Source organism: Bos indicus x Bos taurus, chromosome 9, assembly GCF_003369695.1.
Source record: "Bos indicus x Bos taurus breed Angus x Brahman F1 hybrid chromosome 9, Bos_hybrid_MaternalHap_v2.0, whole genome shotgun sequence".
Taxonomy (NCBI): Eukaryota; Metazoa; Chordata; class Mammalia; order Artiodactyla; family Bovidae; genus Bos; species Bos indicus x Bos taurus.
In genome coordinates, this window is record NC_040084.1 from 95,625,371 (window position 1) to 95,651,819 (window position 26,449).

The window sequence follows — 26,449 nt, forward strand, 5'->3', positions numbered from 1 at the left end:
TGAAGATGGTCTCAGATTGATAACCTTTCCTTAGATGTCTGGAGGTACAATCTACATACCCAGACTGAGGGCTTGTTTTGGCCCAAACTGGCTTTCAGAATCGGTGGGCTGTATGGACCATTATCTCTGACCTGGCTCTTCTCCATCCGACCCCAGTCACTTTAATGTGGGTAAAACAGTAGGAGCCCTGACACATCAGCTTAGTCAGCCTTAAAATTCTTTCCCAATTAAATTCTTGGTCCGAAGAAAGAAACAGGGGCAGACACGATTCGGTGTGCCTTGACGGTCATTTGAAGTTCCTCCTCCTCCCTCTCTTCCCTCACCCCTCTCTCTCCCCTTCCCCCGGGGCCGAGCGTGGCCGGGAGGGCTGGGCTGTGAGAACGGCCATCACTAAGAAGCTGTATTACTGCCCAGGGAAAGTAGACCTTCTGTGGTCTGTTTGCCAGACTTCTGATAAGTAGATTCATCTTACAGATCAGAGAGGTTAAAACAGATGGGAGCCTGCCCTCTTTTACCTTTACTTTTCCATTAGGAAACATGTCAGCATGGTTGGCTGTGACTACTGGGGTAAGGATCAGTGCTGGAAATATCTTTAGAGCTGTGAGGATTGCCCATTTACGGAGGTAGATCATTAAAGAGCTGGGTCAAAAAAAATTTTTTTTGAGTCACTTAATCTTTGCGACTCCATGGACTATGCAGTCCATGGGATTTTCCAGGCCAGAATACTGGAGTGGGTAGCCTTTCCCTTCTCCAGGGGTTCTTCGCAACCCAGGGATCAAACCCAGGTCTCCTGCATTGCAGGCGGATTCTTTACTAGCTGAGCGACCAGGGAAGCCCTCCATTAAAGAGCTGGGTCAAATTTCCTGTTTGAATTATGAACCGATCCTGGGTTCATTATGTATGGCCCAGTGGTTATTGCATGATAGATCATGTGAAACCAAGTAAGGGCATTTTCATGAAAACTGTGCCAGCTATCTCTTGGTAAGAATCTCATAAAGCAAGTTCTCCCATTTTTGTGACACACACACACACACACACACACATTCTTTTCTCTTCAGGATATAAAGATGTTTTAGAAGAAGCAACAGCTCGAATTCACAGAGGACCAGAAAAGTGCACACCTGAGCTTGGGGATCAGTGATGAACACAAAGATGGCTCATCTCTTCGTAGAGAATGTTCTTCACTCGGGCAGCTTCAGGCTGCTTCTTGGGCCTGCTCCTGTGGAAGTGGAGAATCTGTAGGATCATGCCGCACTTGACATCAGTCCTAAGTACTGGCTCGTCTCCCACCCCACATCCCAGATGTGAGTATTCCCCTCACACCTTAGAGAAAATAAGCTAAATTCCAATCCCAACTGACTCGTTTAACAGGAATAATAAGCTCACATCTCAAGTAAGGCCCGGACAATGAGGCCACGTTCCCTTGGTTGGTGATTAGATGAATGAATTCGGATATAACGGAAAGGCACTCACTAATGAAAGAGCGAGGACAGTAGTATGATAGTTGTACTATTCCACATGCACTAACACGGTGAATCTCCAGGTAAGAGTGTTGTGTAAAGGAAAGTCAGACCCCCCAAAGTATATATACTGTATGATTCAATTTTTAGAAAATTTTAGACAATGTAAACACATCTATGGTGATAGCAGACCAGTGGCTGCCTGAGGATGGAGGTATGTGTGGATTCCCAAGGGCAGGAGAAAACTTTTGGATGACGAATGTGTTCATTACCTCAGCGGTGGTGATGATCACATGGGAACGTACATAGGTCCAGACTCATTCAATTGTATACATTAAATATGTGCTGTGTGTCATATGTCAATATACTTCAATCCCTGGAGAAGGAAATGGCAACCCACTCCAGTATTCTTGCCTAGAGAATTCCACGGACAGACGAGCCTGGTGGGCTGCGGGCCATGGGATCGAAAAGAGTTGGACAGGACTAAGCGACTAAACTACCACCACCAATACACTTCAGTAAAAATATATAAGCAGAAATAATCTATAATTTATAGTGATTTTTAATAATAGGAATTTAATATGAAAACCTTCTGTAACACATGGATGCTTGCTAGTTCTCAGAGAAAAGTCTTTAAAAAGAGTGGAAATTAAAGATGGAAAAGAATGGAAATTAAAGATGAGACATACTGTTTTCTTATGTAAAAAGACTGTTCCAAATTTGCAAATGCTTTCTGACATGGCAAGTTCCTGGTGGCTACTTTTGAAAATGAAAAAAAAAAAATTGATAAGGATCAATGAATCAAAGCATACCTAAGAATTGTAAATGGGTATATGCCTAGTGAAAAAGTTTCAAAATACATGAAGCAAAAACATACAAAACCAAAGAAACAAATAAAAAATTGAGCTATAATTGGCAATGTCTAATACCCTTCTCTCAGTAATTGATAGAACAAGTGGACGATCAGTATATTATAGAAGATTTGACCAACACTATCAACCAGTTTGGATCCCAGGTGTCTCAGTGGTAAAGAATCTGCCTGCTAATGTAGGAGATACAGGAGACACAGGTTTGGTTCCTGGGTCAAGAAGATCCCCTAGAGAAGGAAACGGCAACCCACTCCAGTATTCTTGTTGGGAAAATCCCATGGACAGAGGAGCCTGGTGGGTTCTCTACAATCCACTGGGTCACAAAGAGTCGGATGCAACTTGGAACTTGCATGCAGCAACATCAACCAGCTCAACCTGATCCCTATGGGAACCTCCACTGCTGCAGAATCAAAGTTGTCAACATGGGTAACTGCAGAGCCAACAGAGAAGGTACACAACGATTGTCAAATCCAGCTTTTCTGATACTAACTACCCAAGGTGAAGTTTGGGCTTCATGCTAGACACATCAATTAAGATCACCATGGGGGTCATGTCATTCACAAGCAACCAGACGATTCTCACTATGGGGAAGTCTGGAAAGTGCTGGATTCCGTTTATTGAGGAGGGGGCCACCAGTGGTTGTTTTGGAAAATAACAGAGGCAGTGTTTTCTCAGTGTGACAAATTTTAAAACCTTCTCTTAAAACAAATGGCATGTGCTGTATTTTTTTAATGTTTCAGAACTTGATGTGGCTGAATTAGGCAGAATACTCGATCTGGCACAAGTCTTATTTAGTAGGTAGAGATACAGTTAAGTGATAATCATTTAGCCATGATTTATAAAAATCCAATATACTAAAATTAATACATTTTTGACAGAATGTTCTAATTCATGCTTCTTATCCAGTAAAGGTAGCTAGGCATTTTAATAGTGTGTAAACTCTTTCTTTTGTTGGGAAATGGAGAGATGCACATGCATTCTGTCAAAAGTGGTGAGAATGTGGCGAAAAGGGAACACGTGCTGCTGGTGAGAATATAAATCCGTGCAGTCACTATGGAAAACATAAGGACATTCCTCAAAAAATGTTTTTAAACTACCAGAATATCCAACACTTTCCCTTCTGGTAATTCATCTGAAGAAAACAGAAACACTGACTTGAGAAGGTACGTGTTTATTGCAGCATTATTTACAATAGCCAGAGGTATATGTCCATCAGTATTATTGCTGTTGTTCAGTTGCTAAGTCTTGTTTGACTCTGTGTGATCCCATGGACTGCAGCATGACCCTCTGTCCTTCACTATCTTCCAGAATTTGCTCAAATTCATGCCCATCAAGTCGGTGATGCTATCCAACCATCTCATTCTCTGTCATTCCCTTCTCCTGCCTTCAATCTTTCCCAGCCCCAGGGGCTTTTCCAGTGAGTCAGTTCTTCGCATCAGGTGGCCAAAGTATTGGAGCTTCAGCTTCAGCGTCAGTCCTTCCAGTGAATATTCAGCATGGATTTCCTTTAGGATTGACTAGTTTGACCTCCTTGCAGTCCAAAGGACTCTCAAGAGTCTTCTCCAGCATCATAAGATGAATGGATTAAGAAAATGTGATACACATACATGCATATACACCATGGAATATTATCAATATTTAGCCATAAACAAATTTTGCCATTTGAAACAACATGGATGGACCTAAGAATAATGCTAAGTGAAATAACTCAGATGAAGACAAATACCTTATGAGTTATATGTGGAGTCTAAAAACAAAACAAAAATAAAAACCAAGCTCATACATACAGACAAAAGGTTAGTGGTTTCTAGGTGCAGGTGGGAGGGAGGTGTTGGACAAAATGGATGAAGGGCATCAAAAGTTACAAACTTTCAGTTATGAAATAATTAATGGGGATGTAATAAACAATCTGGCCACTACAGTGAACAATATTATAGTGCATAATTGAAGGTTGCAGAGTGTGCTGTGTGCTCAGTCATGTCCAACTCTTTGCAACCCCATGGACTGTAGCCCACCAGGTTCCTCTGTCCATGGAATTCTCCAGGCAAGAATACTGGAGTGGCTTGCCATTTCCTCCTCCAGGGGACCTTCCCAACCCAGGGAACAAACCCACATTTCTTGCGTCTCCTGCATTGGCAGGCAGATTCTTTACCACTCCACCACCTGAGAAGCCTGGCTGCCGAGAGAGTAGACCTTCAAAGTTATCAGTACAAGAAAAAAATTCTGTAAGTACATTTGGTAAGACATTGACTAGATTTATTGTGATGATCATTCCTCAATATATACAATTATCAAATCATGTTGTGCAGGTGAAACTAATAAAATGTCATGTGTCAGTTATACCTCAATAAAAAAAGAAATTTAACACTGATACAGTTTCGTCTAAGGTACAAAATCTATATTCAGATTTTCCTACTGATGTCTTTGCTTGAATCTTTTATACTTTTCCCTTATCTCAGACCCATCCGGGGTCACATCTTGCGTTTCATTGTTACATCTCTTTTAGTTTTCATTATTTTGAAATGTTGCCTCCACTTCCGTTTTCATAACATTGGCAAACTTTGACTAGTATGAGGCACTTGTACAGGTTTCTCAATTTGAGTTTGACTGTTTGATTAGCATAAGGTTACGTTTATTTGGCAGAAATACTGGAGAACTAACTGATCTTGTGTCCTCCTCAGGGCATCGCTGAGGAGGCACAAAATTTCAAAGTCACACTTTCAGTGATGTTTCTTTTGGTCACGTGGTGAGAGCAGAACTGGCTAGATTTCTCCTGTGCTCTGGTTATTTCTGAATGAGTGCCAGACATTATGCATGAAAGTTGTGGTGAAAACTGGAGATGCTGTATTGATGTTATTTTCCTACAGAGAAGATTTGCTTTTGCTTTTGGCCAACAGCTGGGCTGGGGTACATCACTGGATTCTTGTCAGAGCTGGAGAAGGCTTCCCACTTCTTTCACATCTTAGCTCTAAAGGAACCCACTGCCTTGGGAGAGCTCCGATGACTTCAAATCTACGTTTATGTTTTGTTCAGATTTTCTAATTGTCCTTGGTAGGAGTGCTGGTCCAAAAACAATCCAGTTTTGTTAAAAACGATGATCAATCTCACCTAAATTACACTGGCTGCCTGGGAAATCCAAGGTAAGTTCACCTTATGTAGTGAATGCACTTAAAAAGGTAATGGTGCATCAAACACAATGAAAAACCAGTGGACATATGAAAACTGAGCTTCTGATACTTAAAATTTAAGTGAAATATTCTTCAGGGGAAGCAAACGCATTTTATTTGACCTTTTATATACCTTTATTAATTTATTTGACTGCCACTACCTAATTAATAAAGATACATAAATCAGGGATTTTGTCTGCACACTGGAATTGCATTTCATAAGTGTGGACTGTTCTTTTACTTTTCTCATGAAGCAGAAAACCCACAATTACTTTTTTTTTAATCCAATGAGAGTGTTTCTTGTTCTAAGCTTTAGCAGCATTAAATTAACTGTGAGTCAGGAGAGAGAAAAAAAAATAGCCCTCGTTTTTTTGTGTGTCCTGTTAAGAGCTCAGTACCTGTACGGTATAAAATTCATAAAAGTTTAGATTTTCCTGTATAGTAAAACCATTGGATTTTCCAGGAAAACCCCCTTTAAAAATACTGTGTCATATTGTCTGACCACCCAGCGGAGAATGCGATCATGGAGGGTACGTAATCTTTTTTTTTTTTTTTTTGAGTTTTCCTCCATGTATTATAGCTGATTATAGTCAATAGCATTTTGCATTAACAATTCAGAAGGACAAAATGTGATTTTCCATTAGTATTCAGAGTCCTCCGCTGACATCATTGCCCAAGAATGTGCTCTGCCACTAATGACAGGAGAAGGACAGGCAGTTGGGAGTGTTCAAACCTCGTCTAAAGAATGGACTGAAAACCTCATTTATATTTCTGCACTTCACTTTTGGTTTCAGTTACTAATACAAGAGCAGCAACCTTCTTTACCAAAAGTCTATTGACTATTTTTATTCCGTACCAGAAACAGCAAGAACTCAAACTTTTTTCTTTAATGGTACATTTATAAAATTTCTGTAAAACAAAGTCAAGGATTAGACTGTCTTATTGGTAGGTCAGTAAAATTGATTCTATTATTTTTTAAATCTGGAGAGGCTCAAGTATTTATCAGAGCTTTATTGCATCATTTCAGAACCCTTGGTCCCAAGGATTCAATGCTGGCAGCAGTAAGGCTCAGTTATCTGTGTTCCTTAAGCTGCCACGCCCCGGGACCCTTTGTCTAACATCCTAGGTCCTTAGTCTATGATCTCTGTGACGAAGCGAGTAACTTACGCTAGTTCTTTTGTTAACCTTGCTCTGTACACAAAATTGAATTCAACTGAATAATCCATCTGAGGCTTCCTTCTCAGAATCTCCGAGGCTCTGCTAATGGGTTCAGGGTTGAACAGCTTATGGCGTCAGCCTAGCTGCTCTGCTTCCGGGCACTGTTGGGTCCTCTGGAGGCAGTCTCTGGGGTCTGAAAGAGCTAATGTGTCGGTCTTAGCACCCTGTTCCCAGGGAGTGTTTGGTGCAGTCTTAAGTGACCATCAGAACATTTTAGCAGGCAGTTTATAGCATCTCTTAACACTGGTTCTTGAGTCAGTGAACCCACTGAAACTGATGAAAGAACATGGGTGAAATACGATGTCTCCTCTCACTAAGCTCCAGGGAGTATCGGGTTGTGGGTAATGCCATCAACACCCACAATATTTCTGAACACCATAAAGAACGCTTTCCTACACCTGCTTATCTCCTAAACAGCACAGTGCCTCAAAGAACTAACCTCCTCTCCCTTTCTAAGTGCCATTAGTTTCAGCTATTTAAAGTGTAGTTTGGATTTTACAAAGAGTCTTTCCATTTGTTTGACCCCAGATGGACAATACTGCCAAATTAAAACTCTTTCCACTGTTACTTCATTTCTCTGGGCTAGACATTGGCTAAATCCCTGTCTGGACCCTGCTTCTGGTGTTGCTGGGCACGCTGGCATACTCTCTTCTGCAGGAAAACAAAACTGAAGTAGTCCAAGCTCGGGAACGGAAGGGAGGGACCCTGTCTGTCTTGTTCATCCTTGTACCTCACAAACCCAGGAGGGTGATAAATGTCTGCTGAAGGAATGAATGAATGAATGAGGAAGAGGTATTAGTGTTCTCTGACAAATCCTAACATATCCTAGAGGTTTTTTTTTTTAAATTTTATTTTATTTTTAAACTTTACAATATTGTATTAGTTTTGCCAAATATCAAAATGAATCCGCCACAGGTATACCCGCATTCCCCATCCTGAACCCTCCCCCCTCCTCCCCCCACCACCCTCCCTCTGGGTCGTCCCAGAGCACCAGCCCCAAGCATCCAGTATCGTGCATCGAACCTGGACTGGCGACTCGTTTCATACATGATATTATACATGTTTCAATGCTATTCTCCCAAATCTCCCCACCCTCTCCCTCTCCCACAGAGTCCATAAGACTGATCTATACATCAGTGTCTCTTTTGCTGTCTCGTACACAGGGTTATTGTTACCATCTTTCTAAATTCCATATATGTGTGTTAGTATACTGTATTGGTGTTTTTCTTTCTGGCTTACTTCACTCTGTATAATAGGTTCCAGTTTTATCCATCTCATTATTCTAGAGGTTTTTATTGACTCATATTCTCCCCTTTGCTCACCCAGGCAGTAACTTAAAATGTAAACTCAGTTTTGCGTCATTTGGAAGCTCTTGGAGTGTAGGGACTCTATTAAAAAAATTTTTTTTCCCCCTGTTCTTTGGTTGCATGAAGCATGTGGGATCCTAGTTCCTCAACCTGAGACCAAACCCTTGCCCCTTGCGGTAGAAGCATGGTGTCCCAATCACGGGTCAGCCAGGGAAGTCCCAAGATTCTATTTTTAAAAGTACTGTATGGGCTTCCCTCGTTGCTCAGTTGGTAAAGAATGCGCCTGCAATGCAGGAGACCCCAGTTCGATCCCTGGGTTGGGAAGATCCGCTGGAGAAGGGATAGGCTACCCACTCCAGTATGCTTGGGCTTCCCTTGTGGCTCAGCTGGTAAAGAATCTGCCTGCAATGTGGGAGACCTGGATTTGACCCCTGGGTTTGGAAGATCCCCTGGAGAAGGGAAGGGTACCCACTCCAGTACTCTGGCCTGGAGAATTCCATGGACTGTATAGTCCATGGGGTCCCAAAGAGTTGGACTCGACTCTCGACTCTTTCACTTCACTTCACATGCTGCATGGAGTATGTCCCGGGGCTTATGGATCAGCTTTAAGAGAACATTTTAAGAGGTTTTCAGTCAATAAGTTACAAGTCAGGATTTTGAGACCACACTACGCTTATTGTGAAGATTTCCCATCCTGCGAGGTTTATCACAGTTTACGGTATATTATCAACCTAAACCATAAGCCACCGTTAATTAAATTACATTGTCAACCAAAGCCAGTTACAGGACATGAAAGCACTGTAAGAATTATGTGTGTGTGTGTGTGTGTGTGTGTAATCACATCAAGTAACTGATCAGTTAAAACAGATAACTCCAATTTAAACTTGAAACGTTACTACTTCATTGATTTTTATTATGTAATGCTATTTTAATATTGTAGTATTCACTCTGGCCAATAGTCCCTGAAAATAAACCCCTATGTCCTTTAAACCTAAATACCAGATACCTAGATACTGCCTAAATTTCTGAGTAAAAGGCAATAGATGGTTTTTACATAATTTTATAAGTTGCTTTTGCCACTCACCAAAGTAAGCAGGATACAATTTGGTTATGGTCATTTAATTATAAGACAGACAGATTTCTGGCATTTTCCCCCAGTGGGCCCGGACTCTCACCCACGCTTCTAACCGAACACTCTGTACCAGGTGGCTAAGGAGGGCGGCTGGGGTCAGTGATAACCGTATCCCCTCAGCACTGTGTTTATGGCCCACACCCCTCGCCCCCCTCAGCCTCTGTTCCTTGGGGGCTGAGAGGCTGGCCAGCATGGTGAGGGTCCAGCCATGCCGTAATTCACTGGCTCCAACTCTACTTTTTCTGGAACACTGGGAAGTACATTCTGGGTCAAACGAGACTAAAGAAACCACCGCTGAGGCAAGAGCCCAGGGAAGAAACAATGGTGAGAGGTTTTCAACTTTTCAGCAGGGCATGTGGCTGTACATCCCACTAACTTTCGGGAGGTTTAAAAAAAACGATACCCAGGCCCCGCCCAGACCAGCTGAATCACAATGTACATTCACTGAAGAAAGTGCAGTTTGAAAACGTGCTTTGAGGTGTATCTCAGAATGATCATAGTGGAATGATCATAGCGTTGCTGATAGAGGCGGGGGTTGGGGAGGCGGTGGCGGGGGGACAGAATTTTATTTGTTTCCAGGAGATTCGGAGTTGGGGTAGCCACTTTCTCTGATTGCTCACCATTGTGTTCGTCATCACAAAGAAAGAGCCTGATACACAGTAGGGACTGGATAAATATTTGCTGAATAAATAAATGACACAGTAGAAAGATTAACTCTGTTTTCTCCCCGTGGTACAGCCGTGCACTCTCAATTCTTCCCTCAAATGTGCAGCTGAATCCTCTCTGATCATTCTACAAATAAGCTGTCATCTGTCTGACAGGCCATACTTATGCCTTTTCTTACTGAATGCTATCTTTTTACGTTGGCTTTTTGTTTACAGGGGAAAGGAGTAGATAGTGGTTTCTGTTTTTTTTCTGACTCACTAGAGAAAACAACAGTGTCAAGAAAAGGTTTTATGAATAATTTATATTGAAGAGATGAACCAACCACAAAATAAAAATGTTCATATTTTCATTTATCCCTTCTTCCTCCATCCAAAAAATGAAAACAGATGATTCAAAATGTTGTGGCCAAAATCTTCTTGATGCAAAGGATGAAGAGTGATCTTGGATAAAGATCTGTGAAATTACATACACATATTATATACAAACACATAAAAATCACACTTAATATAAGACAGTTCTCTCATTGAAAAAACCCAGAACCCTCATCCAACAATATGATTTTCCATGGGGCCCATTTTTCAGAAGGAAGCATGACCCAACTGACAGAGTCCAGAAGAGACTGTTAGCTGACACGGCCCCCAATAGAAAAAAATGCATGATGCTTTAAGAATTTACATGAACGTTATATTAAAGGAATGACCAACACTTTATACGTGAATAATGCTGAAGCATCTGTAACACTGTGATCTCTAGATCTACTGAAATTATCTTATAATTTATGTAGCTATACCACCTAAACATATTTCACTTACTTGGACTTTGTTAGGAATCATTTTAGCATGCATACTACACAAGAAAGGAAAAGTATTAGAAAAGAACAGACTTGTGTATTTATGAGTCCTCTGTACAGTCTGTTCTTAAGGTGCCTTAGACAGCTTTTGTTTGCCATTAAACTTTAAAAAATTTTCCTAAATTGAAGAAGTAAGATTTTTAAAAGATTGACTAGAAGTAAGATGAGTCATTTCATTTCAGGGATATTTTGTTGTCCGTAGTAACTGAAGAAGGGGAGCCTGAACTTTAAAAAAAAAAATTAAACAATAACTTTTCATTAGAATTGGGGGCATGTTTGTTTACCAATATCTCTAGGGAAAAAAACCCCATGCATAGCAACTTATTGGACATGCCAAGAAAAAAGAAAACAAGCAGCACACGCACACATTAACCACGCTGCCCCCTCCGGACTTCTCGGAAGACGCTGTTCCAGTGTCGCGCCAACTGCTACTCCATTGTCTTCGTTTACGTGGGCGAGCTCTGTCATTAAGTAAATCCCGTGTGCAATGTGAAGACAGTCACTTTTTTAAAGTGATGCAAACTTTTTGAGCTTCTATATGGTTTAAATATGGCCAGAAAAGTAGCACTGGATGAAAATGCAGCTGCTAATACACCTTTTTTTTAAAAAGCAACAGCAAGTCTCTCTGGAAAGTCAGCAGGTAAACTGAGTTTCTAGAGGTGGCTTCCTATTCGCTAGTGCACTTACACGGTTAACTGTGGAGCTGGAACTGCCCGGCCTAGCGGAGGCGGTGTGGGGAGGGGCCTCTGGAGCCAGCCGGCTGGGTGTGAGTCCAGGCCAAATCCCTCAGCGTCAGTGGTCTTACTTCCCCCTGGATCAAGGGAACAATGACAGTGCTCACTGCGTCTGGGGCGCCTGGGGGCTGCAGCTCCATGCTCAGCGTGGCTCTGAGTCTTACCCACCAGCTCTTAGTCTCCATGCTGACAAAGCCTCACATGCTCTTGGCTGTCTTTTTCTCGGAGCACTTGGGACCCTTAAATGTCTGTTACAAATGTCTATGACTGCAGCAGCCAGGAGTGGGCTGTGAAGAAAGCTGAGCGCCGAAGAATTGATGCTTTTGAACCATGGTGTTGGAGAAGACTCTTGAGAGTCAATTGGACTGCAAGGAGATCCAACCGGTCCATCCTAAAGGAGATCAGTCCTGAATATTCATTGGAAGGACTGATGCTGAAGCGGAAACTCCAATACTTTGGCCACCTCATGCAAAGAGCTGACTCATTGGAAAAGACTCTGATGCTGGGAGGGATTGGGGGCAGGAGGAGAAGGGGACGACAGAGGATGAGATGGCTGGATGGCATCACTGACTCAATGGATGTGAGTCTGAGTGAACTCCGGGAGTTGGTGATGGACAGGGAGGCCTGGCGTGCTGCGATTCACGGGGTTGCAAAGAGTCGGACACAACTGAGTGACTGAACTTAACTGAACTGATGCTGTGGCTGGAGCCCTGTTGCACGGTTTGTCCAAGCCCTGCAAAAAAGGCTCCTTGGAGAATGTTCAGGAGGCTCCAGGGAGATGACATTTGTACTGACTTTAAAAGTGGGCACTGGCAGGAGGATCGTGATAAAAGTGGTGGAGGATTTTTGAGACAGTTCTTTTCCATCCACCACTGCCCACGAGGAGTAAATGAGATGTGACGTAAGTAAGTGAGCGTGATGCTGGCATTTCACAGTCATCAGCAATTCAGAAGAGGCTTTGATAGACCATCCAGCTGAAGCCCTTGGCGGACAGATGAAGAGAGTGAAATGAGAGACCTGGAAGGCTTTCCCCTTCCTCGGCCACCAAGCAGGGGCTAGGACAAGAGCCAGCGCTCCTGACAGGGCCTCGTACCGCTCGTTTATTCAACAGATACCTACTGAGCACCCACTCACTGCCTGCAAGGCTGTCTGGACAACTTGGGATGGTCCGGGGAGCAACCACTGACCTGGTGCTTGCTGGCGTCCAGCATTTTCTACATTATAATGGGTGAAGTTCTTCCATAGTGATTGAAGGTGGAAAAAGAAAAGGCATCCTATGAATCTGACAAAATGTGAAAAATAAAACAAGTGTCGTAAGTGTACAAAATTCTCCTGGAGAGGACTTGATGGTGGCCAGCATTATGCCAACAGCAGGACAGCAGGCATGGCAATTATCAGTGCACTCCAGAGCACTGGTTTGTCTTGGCTTTTAGACAGTTTACTCAGGCCATCTCTGCAGTGTGAGGAATTGTGAAAATTTACTCATCTGACTTCTCTTCCACTAACGACATTTACTGTGTGTATTTGCTTCCTATTGCTGCCGTAACAGATGACCATGTAGCAACTCCAGAACAGCACACGTTTATTATCTCAGTTCTGAGGCATTGGCAGGGCTGGTTCCTACTGGAGGCTCCACAGAAGCAAATTATTTATTTTTTTTCCAGCTTTTAGAGGCTGTCCACATTCCTTGGCTTGTGGCCGCTCATCACTACTTCTATTGTCACATCACTTCTCTGACTCTGCTCAATACTGCTAATCACTAGAGAAATGCAAATCAAAACTACAGTGAGGTACCCCCTCACACCACTCAGGATGGCCATCACTGAAAAGTCTACAAACAACAAATGCTGGGGAGATCGTGGAGAAAAGGGAGCCCTCCTATCCTATTGGTGGGAATGTCGATCGGTAGATAACAGTATGTGCTGCTGCTAAGTCGCTTCAGTTGTGTCCGACTCTGTGCGACCCCATAGACAGCAGCCCACCAGGCTCCCCCATCCCTGGGATTCTCCAAGCAAGAAAGATAACAGTATGAAGTTGTTTCAAAAAACTAAAAATAGAATTGCCATATGATCTAGCAATCCCACTCCTGGGCATATATTCAGACAAAACTATAATTTGAAAAGATAGATGCACCTCTATTTTTGTACTAATTATGACAGCCAAGACATGGAGACAACCTAGATGTCCATCGACAGATGAATGGATATAGAAGAAGTGGTACATATACACAACGGAATATTACTCAGCCACGAAAACAATGAAAGAATGCCATTTGTGGCTACATGGATAGACCTAGAAATGATCATATGAGTGCAGTAAGTCAGAGAGAAACACAAGTGTCATCTGAAATCACTCACAGGGAAATCTAAAACGTGACGCAAGTGAACCTTCTATGACACAGAAGCAGACTAATAGACAGAACAAACTTATGGCTGCCAAAGGAGATGGGGGAGAGATAAATTAGGAGTTTGGGATTAAAATGTACACACTACTATATATGAAACAGATAACCAACAAGGACCTGCTGTCTAGAACAGGGAACTATACTCAATATCTTGCAGTTACCTATAATGGAAGAGAAGGTAATAAAAGAATATATGTACACGTGCATAACTTAATCATCTTGTTGTACACCTGAAACTAACACAACATAGTAAATCAAGTATATTTCAAAAAAATTTTTTAAAACTCCATTTCAATTTTCTGATAGATTAAAAAAAAAAACACAGGTAACTGGATATATCTCTTTGAAGATAAATATCAAGAGCTCTCTCAAAAAAGTTGATTCAGTTCAGCATTGTGCAACATGGTTTGGATTCTGTCATTACAAAAAACTTTTAAAAGAACTCTTCCTAAAGGAATCAAAAGATGTGAAGTTACTGCCTGATACCTTCTACTGATTACAGTGGCTTCCGTTACAATTCAGGCACCTGCTGAAACCCTGCTGGCAGGGCAAACCCCTGGTAAACTACCCAATTCACCAAGGCAAGCCGGCAACCTGGTTTACGTCTACTTAGAAACGCAGTCCTCTATAAATGCATGTGTTTGCATTCCCTTTGTGTTACGTTTAGAGAAAGAGAAATGATTGTGAAATGGAACAAAAGAACCTACACAGGCTGGCAGTGTCTGAGAAGTTGACCTTCATAGCAGGTAATGAATACCTTCTACTCCTACACAGTGTAAGCGGATTATTGAGCAAGCTGGTCTCGAGGCGGGGCAGGCAGAACACAAGCTCATTCTCCTTCCACTGGCTGGCTAAGCCCACTCTGTGGACTCTTGTGTGAAAAGCTTCTTGGATGAAATCTTGGGCAGATTTTAGACCTTTTCTGGTCACTCTTAATATACTTAAACCTCCAGAATAATTACAAATTGGGACTTCCCAAGGGCTTCGTTGATAGCTCAGTTCTGGTTCAATTCCTGGGTCAGGAAGATCCTCTGGAGAAGGGATAGGCTCCCCACTCCAGTGTTCTTGGGCTTCCCTTGTGGCTCAGCTGGTGAAGAATCCATCTGCAATGTGGGAGACCTGGGTTTGATCCCTGGGTTGAGAAGATCCCCTGGAGAAGGGAAAGGCTACCCACTCCAGTATTCTGGCCTGGAGAATTCCATGGACTGTACAGGCCATGGGGTGGAAAAGAGTCAACATGACTGAGTGACTTTCACTTTGGTGGTCCAGCGGTTAAGATTCCGAGCTCCCAATGCAGGGGGCCTGGGTTCAAACCCTGGTCAGGGGACTAAGTCCTGGTGCAGCAAAAACAAAAGAAAGACAAGTTTAAGAAAGTTTAATAATTGAGTCATGCTGTTGTTCAATCGCTAAGTTGTGTCCAACTCTCATCTGGGAGGAAGCTCTTTCCCTTCCAAGACTCAGCCAGCTTCAGGTTTGGTGGTCTGCGGGCTGGGGCTGGTGTGCCAGGCTCTTCCTCTCTTTTCCCAATTTCCCCATCTTGCCGTGAATGCCTGTTTCTGACTCCTCAGAGCTGGGTCAGGGCGAGGGCGGCCCTGCCAAGGCAGGCAGCTGTGGCCTGCCATAAGGGGGCCCCTTGGACCACGAGTGTAAGACCTTGGCTCTTTCTTTCAAAGAGAGCTTTTGGGAGTTCCTCAAAGACCCCGAGAGGGAGGTGGCTGCGGTTCCTGTGACCTGCACACTGATGAAACAGTGTGTGCGCTGACCTCAGCCACCAGGAAGGCTCTGAGGGATGGCAGGGAAGTGCCACCTGCAGCGGCGGCTGGCGCTTCCGCCTGCAGGATGCTCGGCGCCCGAGGGCACTTCCGCCCGCAGGATGCTCAAGTCACCGGGCTGTTGGTCAGCAGGGCAGACGGGCACACGGGGCAGGTAGGTCCTGCCCTGAAATGTCCTGAAGGGACTCTGAACGCACCTGTCATTTCTGACAGGCCGTGTAAATCCATTCTTTATTATTTGGTGACACTTCTTTAAAGTTTGCTACAAACTCTTCAGCTCAGTTCAGTTGCTCAGTCATATCCAGCTCTTTGCGACCCCATGGAGGGGTAGCACGCCAGGCTTCCCTGTCCGTCACCAACTCCTGAAGCTTGCTGAAACTCATGTCCATCCAGTCGGTGATGTCATCCAACCATCTCATCTGCTGTCATTCCCTTCTCCTCCCACCATCAGTCTTTCCCAGCATCAGGGACTTTTCCAGTGAGTCAGTTCTTCCCATCAGGTGGCCAGAGTATTGGAGCTTCAGCTTCAGCATCAGTCCTTCCAATGAATTATATTCAGGGTTGATTTCCTTTAGGATGGACTGGTTTGATCTCCTTGCAGTCCAAGGGACTCTCAAGAGTCTTCTCCAACACCACAGTTCAAAAGCACCACAGTTCAAAAGCACCACAGTTCATAAGTGCTTCAAAGGCAATTAATTCCAACTCTGGGGATCACATGTCAAACTCCTACGTGGTTCCCTGGGAGTGTCTTTACTGCCTAGACACTGCACAGCGCACCTGTCGCCCCCACAGGAGCCTCCCTCTGAGGTACTTGGCTCCCTGCAACCTTGAAGGGCGGTGGCAGCCCCTCTGAGCCCTGCACTGGGTGCCTCTCCTCTCCAGGCACCTCCTGCCTCCTCCTCAGCGGCCTCAGCTGAACCCCTGAGAAAGGACCCTGTTCTCCATTCTGCGGGGTGATTGTATTAGAGAGAACACAGATACCCAACCACATGGATGATTCAGTTTACCTTTAAAGCACGGAACCCCTTAGTTTTATCCAACAAGGTAACTAACAAAAATGAGGTGCTTAATTAACTTAACCGCCAAAATTATTTCTGAAATGAGTTTTTGAGGTGATGTTAGTAACAGCAACTGAAATAGTACATCTTAATGATTCATCTTATTTTAAAAAGGGATCAGATATTAGAAATTTAGGGGGGAAAACCAAAGTCATGGGAGGCATGAAAACTAGGTTGATAAAAAAATATCACTAGTTGGGAGTAAAAAAAAAGAAAAATCACTAGCTATATGGAAAAGCGAACAAGGCTCGGGTTATTCGGGCAAGCACTGTTTATACACTACAAGCGTGATGGTCGTGTGGAGGTGAACTAACCACTGGCAAACCAGGGGGATCAGAAAAACACAGAAAACAATGAAACAAACTGAGCTTGATGTAATAGCTTTGTTCAAGTTTAAGCCAGACGAATGCTGACTTGGTTTTGTCCATGCGGTGGACACTGGTTGATGCCCACAAGGTGGACAACGAAAATTCAAACACAAAGCACATCTTGGTCCTCGGGCAGCTCAGTCTGGTGGTAGAAACTGGCCGATGAACAGTGGTAATGCTGTGTAACTGGGGCTAGGTCTGGGGTAGGACTACCACCAGCAACGGACCTCAGTTCCTGGGGCTGAGCAGGCCAGGCTCCATCTGCCAGGAAGACAGCGGTGCCACGGGGGTGCTGGAGAGCAATGCTGCTGACCGTGGTGAGTCTGTCCTCACGGCATCGCTATGATTGCTGCTGGGGAAAGCGGCCACTGACCGACTGACCCCCAGGAGCACACGTGGCATCGTCCAGACCGTCATTCTTCAGCCCCAGGGTGAGTGAGCTATCTTCCTGGGATGCTGGAGTAGGTCGGTGGGAGCTCGGAGACACCACAGTTTCTCAGGTGGCTTCATTCTTGACTGGGGGTAACTGAACCGACAATGATACCGGTCTGTCAGCTGTGTTTGGTCAAAGAGCCAGTGAGATTTCCCAAGGCACAGAGATTCAGCAGACTGGCTGCCTCCTTGGCAGGGGGGCTCTAGATAAGAGGACCGTGCCTGACTTTCTGCTGGCTTGCCAGTACATCGTGTTGTATGTGGTTCAACACGGATGGTGAGTTAGAAGCGTCAGTCTCTCACATACAAGGATGAGAAGGATGGTTGTTTACAGTGATAGGCCTGGCTACATCAATTTGTGGGCTTGTGCAAAATAAAAATGTGGGGTCCTTGTTCAAAAATTATTAAAAATGTCAAGATAGTGACAACAGAACATTAAATCAAGCTTGAGCCCCATAAAAGCTGTGGGACACAGGGCCACATCCGTGATGTTGGCTCTGATCTTGCGACCTCTTCTCTTCCCTGGATCGGACCTGATGGCCGCTAGTCTGTTCTGCATTGCCTTTTCAGAGTCCGTCAAGGCCTGGCCTCTTGGTCCTCATGGGTGAAAAGTGAAAGTGAAAGTGAAGGTCTCTCAGTCGTGTCTGACTCTTTGAGACCCCATGGACTATACAGTTCATGGAATTTTCCAGGCCAGAATACTAGAGTGGGTAGCCTTTCCCTTCTCCAGGGGGATCTTCCTGACTCAGGGATTGAACCCAGGTCTCCCACATTGCAGGCAGATTCTTTACCAGCTGAGCCACAAGGGAAGCCCAAGAATACTGGAGTGGGTAGCTTATCCCTTCTCCAGCAGATCTTCCCAACCCAGGGATTGAACCGGTGTCTCCTGCATTGCAGACGGATTCTTTACCAACTGAGCTATGAGGGAAGCCCCCATGGGTGAAAGGGTATGAGATACTGATGGAACAGGGCTTCCCAGGTGGCTTAGCAGTAAAGAATCTTCTGCCAATGCAGGAAATGTGGGTCCGATCCCTGGGTTGGGAGGATCCCTTGAAGCAGGAAATGACAACCTACTCCAGTATTCTTGCCTGGAAAAATCCCATGGACAGAGGAGCCCAGCGGGCTACAGTCCATGGAGTTGCAAAGAGTCAGACATGACTGAGCACGCACGCACTGCTTCCTTACTGCCTACTGATGGAACAAGGAATGGGATGGCCTATGGATGAAGGAAGGTGGACCGTGAAGTAGGGGTCTACTGTCCAAGTCTCTTCCTCGGCAGCACTGGCCTTTCAGAGCTGGAGCTGCCTTTCCATGGAACAGGACCACTGCGGTGTTCCGTCTGCTGTAAGGAAATGGATCATCGCCAAGTGCTTAAGGCTGTGTAGTCAGGCCTGATGGAATGCTGAGTGGCAGATCACAGCTGGAAATCATGGGTCCCCCATGTTACTCAGCTGCCATTACCACGCCTGGTTCCTAGACCCTGACCGTGCTAGAAGAGGGCTTGGGACTCACCCTGTTGTGCAGCTGATCATTGGGGCTGAGGGTTCTCTCCTGGAGTCAAATTCTAGCTCTGCTCAGCTCCAGTCAGTGCTGCCCCCTGCCCCCCACAACCTCACTATGATGGAGAATGGGGAAGTGGCTCGTCCCTGCTCCTGTTTCTAAGGTTTCCTCCCATGAGTACTATTCAGGCCTGGTACGTGTGCTATCACTGGCATCCCAAGGAAGGCCGAGTGGGAACACTTAAGCTGAGAACTGAAGGATGAGAAGTTTGCTAAATGGGCAAATGGTGTGTCTGTGTGTGTGTCCGTGTGTGTGTCTGTGTGTGTGTGGTGCAGTTGTTGGAGGAGGTTCATAGGCAAGATGAACAACAGGTGCAAAAGCAGAGAAGCCAACCAGAGGAAATAAAAATCAGGAAACCGTTAGTAATTTGGTTTGGTGAGAACAAAGGGTACGTGTACGAGAGTCACAGGAAACGTGCTTGGATAGTCAGGGGCCAGATCACAGACAGCTTAAGGAGTCTGGACTTTATACTTTGTACACAGTGGTAAGACAATGAAGGATTTTCAGGAAGAAAGTGATACAATCAGATCTAAAGTTCTGATGGACTGCCAGAGTAAACGTGAGAGGACGGTAAGACTGGAGGCAGGTGGCTGCAATGGTCTAGAAGACAACAGAAGAGGGAACCTTGCTGAATCGAAGGACTCCACGTACGATTAAGCCAAGGAGACCCTGAAGCCACAGGATCACGGGGCCACAAGACAGGAACAGCCTGGATATTTATTTTGTTTTGCTAGGGAGCTTCTCAGGAGAGTCACCATCCCAGGAATATCTGAACTGGGTTTTACATGAGAGTAACATAAAATTTTGTTGTGCTTAAGCCATCGAGATTTTTGCATTTCTTTACAAGTATTTTTTCAGCTTTAAGCCCATATTGACACACGGAAGTCAGGAAATCAATGGTGGGTAGCACTATTAATTCAATATAGTGAAGACAGAAAGGAAACAGTTCAGAAAATGATGATGGATTTGTTTAACGATGTCTCGAATTTGAGACGCCAGTGTGATGGCAAAATGAAACTTGAAACAACTCTCCAAGGGTTTCTGCCCATCTTGACAGCAAGGCATGAACTGCCCTTTGTCTCATACTTTCTTTTCAGGGATGTTTGTATAGCAAACAATCTTTGAAGAAAACCTGAATAATCTCTGAAGAAAAAGACAGTGTCTCCCTCTGGAGCCAAGAGCAGGCACGCTTGCTGCCCACTACGAAAGACTGGAGCTCTCTGAGCTCAGGGTTCCTCTCTCCTAAGGCCACTCACCGCATGGGCAAGTTCCGTCCGGTCTTCTTCACTTTCCCTTGAGGCAACGAGGGCTCCAGAACCAGCACAAAAATGCTGATATTCCGGGTACTGCTACCACTGTGAGTTACACATAACCCCATGTCTCTGACTCAGGAGTCTTACGTCAAAATTTACCAGCACTCATGAATCTCTGGAGGCTAACTCGATAACTTGGAAGTAGATAAAATCTGAGGCTCTTCATAGTTCTGGACAGAGAGGTCCAGAGATGGTTAGAGATAACAGATTTAGAGCCCAGGGCTGAGTCTCACCAGAGTGTGGGGGCGTTGAGTACTGGGCAATGATGAGATTACCTAGGATTGGCGGTGTTGGGCGGGGTGCAGTTTCTGAGCCCTAAGTGAGAGACAAGAAAGATGAGAAAGAAGAGAACCTGACTACTAATGGAGAACACTGACAACAGAGAAAGGAAGGAAGAAGGGCACACGGAGCAGACCAAGACACAGACAGCTTCGGAGAAACAGCTTCGGCTTCACCCAGGAGGGCTGAGGAATGTTAATTACTGCGAAAGTCAGTGAGATAAGCAGGTCTGGATCTGAAACTTGAGAAGTCACTGGAGACTTTCGAATGACCAGCTTCAGGGGAGTGATGAAGACAAAATCCAGACTACCAAGCAAGGGTTTGAAAACAGTAGGAGGTTTAAGAATGGAAGGACAACGCAGTCCATGTTTCAAGAAGCAGGTGTGAAGGGGACTTCTCTGGTGGCTCAGGGTTGTAAAGAATCTGACTGCCAACGTAGGAAACACGGGTTCGATCCCTGATTTGGGAAGACCCCATATGCTGAGGAGTGACTTTAAGTCTGTGCGCCACAACTACTGAGCCTGTGCTCTGGAGCCTGGGGGCTGAAACTACCGAAGCCCATGTGCCCTAGAGCCTGTGTTCCCTGAGAAAAGCGACAGCGACGAGAAGCCTGAGCACCGCAACTAGAGAGCAGCCCCCACTCACTGCAGCTGGAGAAAAGCCTCTGCAGCAATGAAGACCCACCACGGCCAAACATAAATACATAAAATTATTATTTAAAATAAAGTCATGCCCACTGCCTAGACAGCCACATCCCATTAAAAAAAAGAGATGTGTAAAGGAGAGAGGATTATACTAGTGAGGTGTCTAAGGTTTTAAAAAATGCCTCTGATATGATTTTATACATACCTATAATACACACACACACACGACTATACCTTAATCCTGGTAAATCTAAGCTTTTCCATCCTTTTAAACTGTACAAATCAGTGCAACAATGACCACTACTTAAATTTTAGAACATTTTCATTACTTAATACCCATTAGCAGGTATTTCAGTTACACCCTCTTCAGCCTCTGGCAACTGGACATTTCATATAAATAAACTGATATAATGCGATTTATGTCTGGGTTCTTTCCATAGTATAATTTATTTTCAAGGTTCATCCATGTCATAGCACATAAATAGCACTTCATTCTTTTTACTGCCAAATAATATTGCATTGTTAGGACAGCCTAGTTTTTATTTATTCTTTGATGGGCATTTAGATTCTTCCTATGTTTTGACTTTTCTGAATAATGTTGCTATGAACATTCATGCACACATTTCTGTATGGATGTGTTTTTATTTCTCCTGGGTGGAGAAATGGAATACCTAGGAGTGGAATTGCGGGATAAACATGTAATTGTATTCTTGCTGGGAGACTCCCATGGACAGAGGAGCCTGGTGGGCTAGTCCATAGGGTCTCACAGAGTTGGACATAACTGAAGTGACTTATGTAACTGTATGTTTAACATTTTAAGAAACTGACAAACTGTTTTCCAAAGTGGCTGTACCATCTTACAATCCGATCAGTAGTGGATGAGATTTCTCCTTCCAACTTCTCTTCCAATCCTCATCATCTTTTGCTGCTGACTTTGATTTTAACCGTCTTAGTAGTGGGTATGAAGCCGTGCAATAATGTGACTTTGATTTGTATTTCCTTGTGGACTAATGATGTGGAATACATTTCATGTGCTCATTGGCCATTTGTTTAAAAAAATATCTATTCAAATCCTGGGCTGATTTTAAAATTGGGTTGTTGTTTTATCGTTGTTTGGGAAAAACCTGAATGAACTTTTTGGCCAACTCAGTATTTAAGTCTTTAATTTCATCAGTTTTGTTGTTTTCATTATGTACGTTTTACACCTCTTTGATTAAATTAGTACTTAAGTATTTTATCCAACCAGTCCATCCTAAAAGGAGATTAGTCCTGGGTGTTCATTGGAAGGACTGATGCTGAGGCTGAAACTCCAATACTTTGGCCACCTGATTCGAAGAGCTGACTCATTTGAAAAGACCCTGATGCTGGGAAAGATTGAGGGCAGGAGAAGGGGACGACAGAGGATGAGATGGTTGGATGGCATCACTGACGCAATGGACATGGGTTTGGGTGGACTCCGGGAGCTGGTGATGGACAGGGAGGCCTGGCGTGCTGCAGTTCATGGGGTCGCAAAGAGTCAGACACGACTGAGCGACTGAACTGAACTAAGTATTTTATCTCTTTTGGTGCTATTATAAATAAAATTACTTTAATTTCCTTTCAGACTGTTAACTGTCAATATGTAGAAATATAACTGACTTTTGCATACTATTGATTTTATAGGCTGAAAACTTGTTGAACTCTGTTAATTCTAGTATTCTTTTTGTCCATTTTTAAAGTTTCTATACACAAGGCTTCCCCCGTGGCACCATGGTAAAGACTGTACCTGCCAGGACACGTGGGAGATGCAGGTTTGATCCCTGGGTTGGGAAGATCCCCTGGAAGAGGAAATGCCAATCCACTCCGGTAGTCATGCCTGGGAGATCCCATGGACAGAGGAGCCTGGTAGGCTACAGTCTGTGAGGTCTCAGAGTCAGACATGACTGAGGACGCATGAATGAATACACAAGGCATTGTCTTCTGCAGTTAAGAGTTTTACTTTTCCTTTCCAATCCGGATGTTAGATGCATTTATTTTTCCTGCCAAACTGCCATTGCCAGAACTTCCAGTACAATGCTGAATAGAAGTGGCAACAATAGATATTTTTGTTTCTGATCTTAGGGGGAAAAAGCATTCAGTCTTTCACATTAGGTTATGATGTTAGCTGTGGGGTTTTCCTAAATGCCTCTTATAGGGCTGAGGGAGGTCTCTGCTATTCCCAGCGTGGTTGGCTTGTTGCTGTTCAGTTGCTCAGGCACATCCGACTCTTTTGTGACCCCATGAACTACAGCACGCCAGGCCTCCCTGTCCATCACCACCTTCCGGTGCTTGCTCAAACTCATGTCCATCAAGTCGGTGATGCCATCCAACCATCTGATCCTGTGTCATCCTCTTCTCCTCCTGCCTTCAATCTTTCCCAGCATCAGGGTCTTTTCCAATGAGTTGGCTCTTCACATCAGGTGGCCAAAGTATTGGAGTTTCAGCTTTAGCATCTGTTCTTCCAATGAATATTCAGGACTGATTTCCTTTAGGATGGACTGGTTTGATCTCCTTGCTGTCCAAGGAACTCTCAAGAGTCTTCTCCAGTACCACTGTTCAAAAGCATCAGTTCTTTGGTGCTCAGCCTTCTTTATGGTCCAATCCTCGCATAATGCCCACTGTGTTTTGACCCTTCAATATTGTATTGGCTTTTCTGGGTCTTTTGCTTCTCCACATCATCAGTTTGTTGGTATCTGTAAGCTCATTAGCTGGGATTTTGATTGGGATTGCACTGAATCTATAGATCAAGTTGGGAAGAACTGACATTTTGACAATCTTGAGTCGCCCTATTCATCAACATGAAATGTTTCTCCACTTAGTTTGATTTCATTCATCAGTTTTGTAGTTTTCCTCATATAAATCTTATACACATTTTGTTAGACTTATAACTAAGTATTTCATTTTGGGGAGGTTCTAATGTTAGTGATTTTAATTTTAAATTCCTTTGTCAATTGCTGGTATATAGGAAAGCGATGAATGTTTATATTAATCTTCCATTTTGCCACCTTACTACTAGTTTCAGGAATCTTTTTGGTGATTCTTTGGGATTTTCTACATCGACAATCATGTCGTCTGAAAACAAATAGTTTTATTTCTTCATTGTCAATCTATATACTTGTTATTTCCTTGGTTTACTGCATTACCTGGGACTCAGTATATTGAAAAGGAACGGTCAGAGGACATCCTTGCTTTATAACTGATCCTAGTGGGAAAGCTTCTAGTTTGTCACCATGGTGTTAGCCCTAACGTGACTTTGTTTTGCTGCAGATTTTTCCAACTAGGTTCATGAGAGATACTGGTCTATAATTTTCTTGCAAGGTCTAATTTTGGTATTTAATGTTGGTCTTATAGAGTAGGTTAGGAAGTATTCCTTCTATTTTTATCATGTGAAAGAAACTGTAGAGAATGGGTATAATTTGTTAAATGGTGTCTGGTAGAATTCCCCAGAGAACTCATGTGGACCTGGTGTTTTCTGTTTTGTAAGGTTGTTAATTCAATATATTTAATAAAGACTGCAGATGGTGATTGCAGCCATGAAATTAAAAGACGCTTACTCCTTGGAAGGAAAGTTATGACCAACCTAGATAGCATATTCAAAAGCAAAGATATTACTTTGCCAACAAAGGTCCATCTAGTCAAGGCTATGGTTTTTCCAGTGGTCGTGTATGGATATGAAAGTTGGACCGTGAAGAAAGCTGAGCACCAAAAAATTGATGCTTTTGAACTGTGTTGTTGGAGAAGACTCTTGAGAGTCTCTTGGACTGCAAGGAGCTCCAACCAGTCCATCCTAAAGGAGATCAGTCCTGGGTGTTCATTGGAAGGACTGATGCTGATGCTGAAACTCCGATACTTTGGCCACTTCATGAGAAGAGCTGACTGATTTGAAAAGACCCTGATGCTGGGAGGGATTGGGGGCAGGAGGAGGAAGGGGACAACAGAGGATAAGATGGCTGGATGGCATCACAGACTCGATGGACATGAGTTTGAGTGAACTCTGGGAGTTGGTGATGGACAGGGAGGCCTGGTGTGCTGCAATTCATGGGGCTGCAAAGAGTCAGACACGACTGAGCGACTGAACTGAACTGAACTGAATAGATATAGGCTTATTCAGATTGCCTACTTCCTCCTGCATTTTTAAGAACAGTTTTGTTGGATATAAAATTCCTGAATGGCATCTTTTTTCTTTTAGCACTTTTGAGTATATCATTTCATTGCCTTCTGACCTCTATGGTGTCTGAATAAAAATAAGTTGATAATATTGAGGAGTCTTTGTATATGATGAGCTATTCTTGTCTTGCTGCTGTTGAGGCCCAAGGCATGCTGCACCCAAATATGCCTCAGTGGGATATTGATGGTTTTGAATTAAAGCTACTTGAGAAACAGTCAATGAAAACAAAAAACAAAAAACAAAAAAACAGCATATAAAAAACCCACTGTGCCCCCAACTCCTTACTTCTTAAGAGTGGGAAATAAATCTCCCATGTGAAGAAGGTATCCTCCCTACACCAGGAGGGTAGAAAGCATCCTTAACAAGACAGTTAGGGATTCAAGGCTAAGAAAGCTGTGTGAAGAAATACTGTTACTTCATTTCTTTGCTGCTCTAAGCACAAGCCCCTTTGTTAACATTTACAAATAATTGTTTCGTTGTCTAAAAATGATATTCAAACAATTTGTTTTGGTGACTTTGGGGGTCCTATTTCTGTGAGACCTCTGTTCATTGATTTTTTTTTTTTCTCCTGTTAATCTGTCCTGTGGCAATTTAATGATTAGACATTAGAGCAGCCAGAAGAACTCAAGATGGGTGGGGTGGAATATCCCCCTCCCCAACACTGTCTCACAACTGTCTTTGTCTCTCAGCAGTTGTGGATCTCTTTGAGTTTATTATACATGAAATTCACTGAACTTCTTGGGTGTAAATATTAACTTTTTTTTTTTGCATCCCATTGACATTTTCAGCCATGGTTTCTTCAAATGTTCTTTTTGTTCCTTTCCTTCCCCCTCTTCTGGGATCTGTACTGTGTACCTGTTGGTATTCTTATAGTGTCTCAGTATAGGGCATGCTTAGTCCCTCCAGGGGCTGAGGTCTCTGAGGCTCTTTTCATTTTTCTTCATTTCAGAGTAGATAATATCAGTTTGATTTAACATTATGGCTTCTTTCTTCTAACAGTTCACATCTGAGACCCTGTGGTTAATTGTTC

At 43.7% G+C, this 26,449-nt stretch overlaps 1 protein-coding gene across 5 annotated transcripts in view; it reads right to left on the reverse strand.

The window, feature by feature from the left end:
* Positions 1-10,150: 10,150 nt before the first annotated feature.
* Positions 10,151-26,449, reverse strand: part of RSPH3 (radial spoke head 3 homolog) — a 40,671-nt gene continuing 24,372 nt past the window's right edge. Inside the window, exons 9-10 of one of the 5 annotated variants that reach the window (XR_003512695.1) lie at positions 11,357-11,480; positions 10,151-10,272 (exon numbers count right to left, since the gene is read on the reverse strand). The gene's annotated coding sequence lies outside the window, so the exon portion shown is untranslated. The other 4 variants (XR_003512694.1, XR_003512696.1, XM_027551956.1 and 1 more) reach the window with 4 other exon arrangements.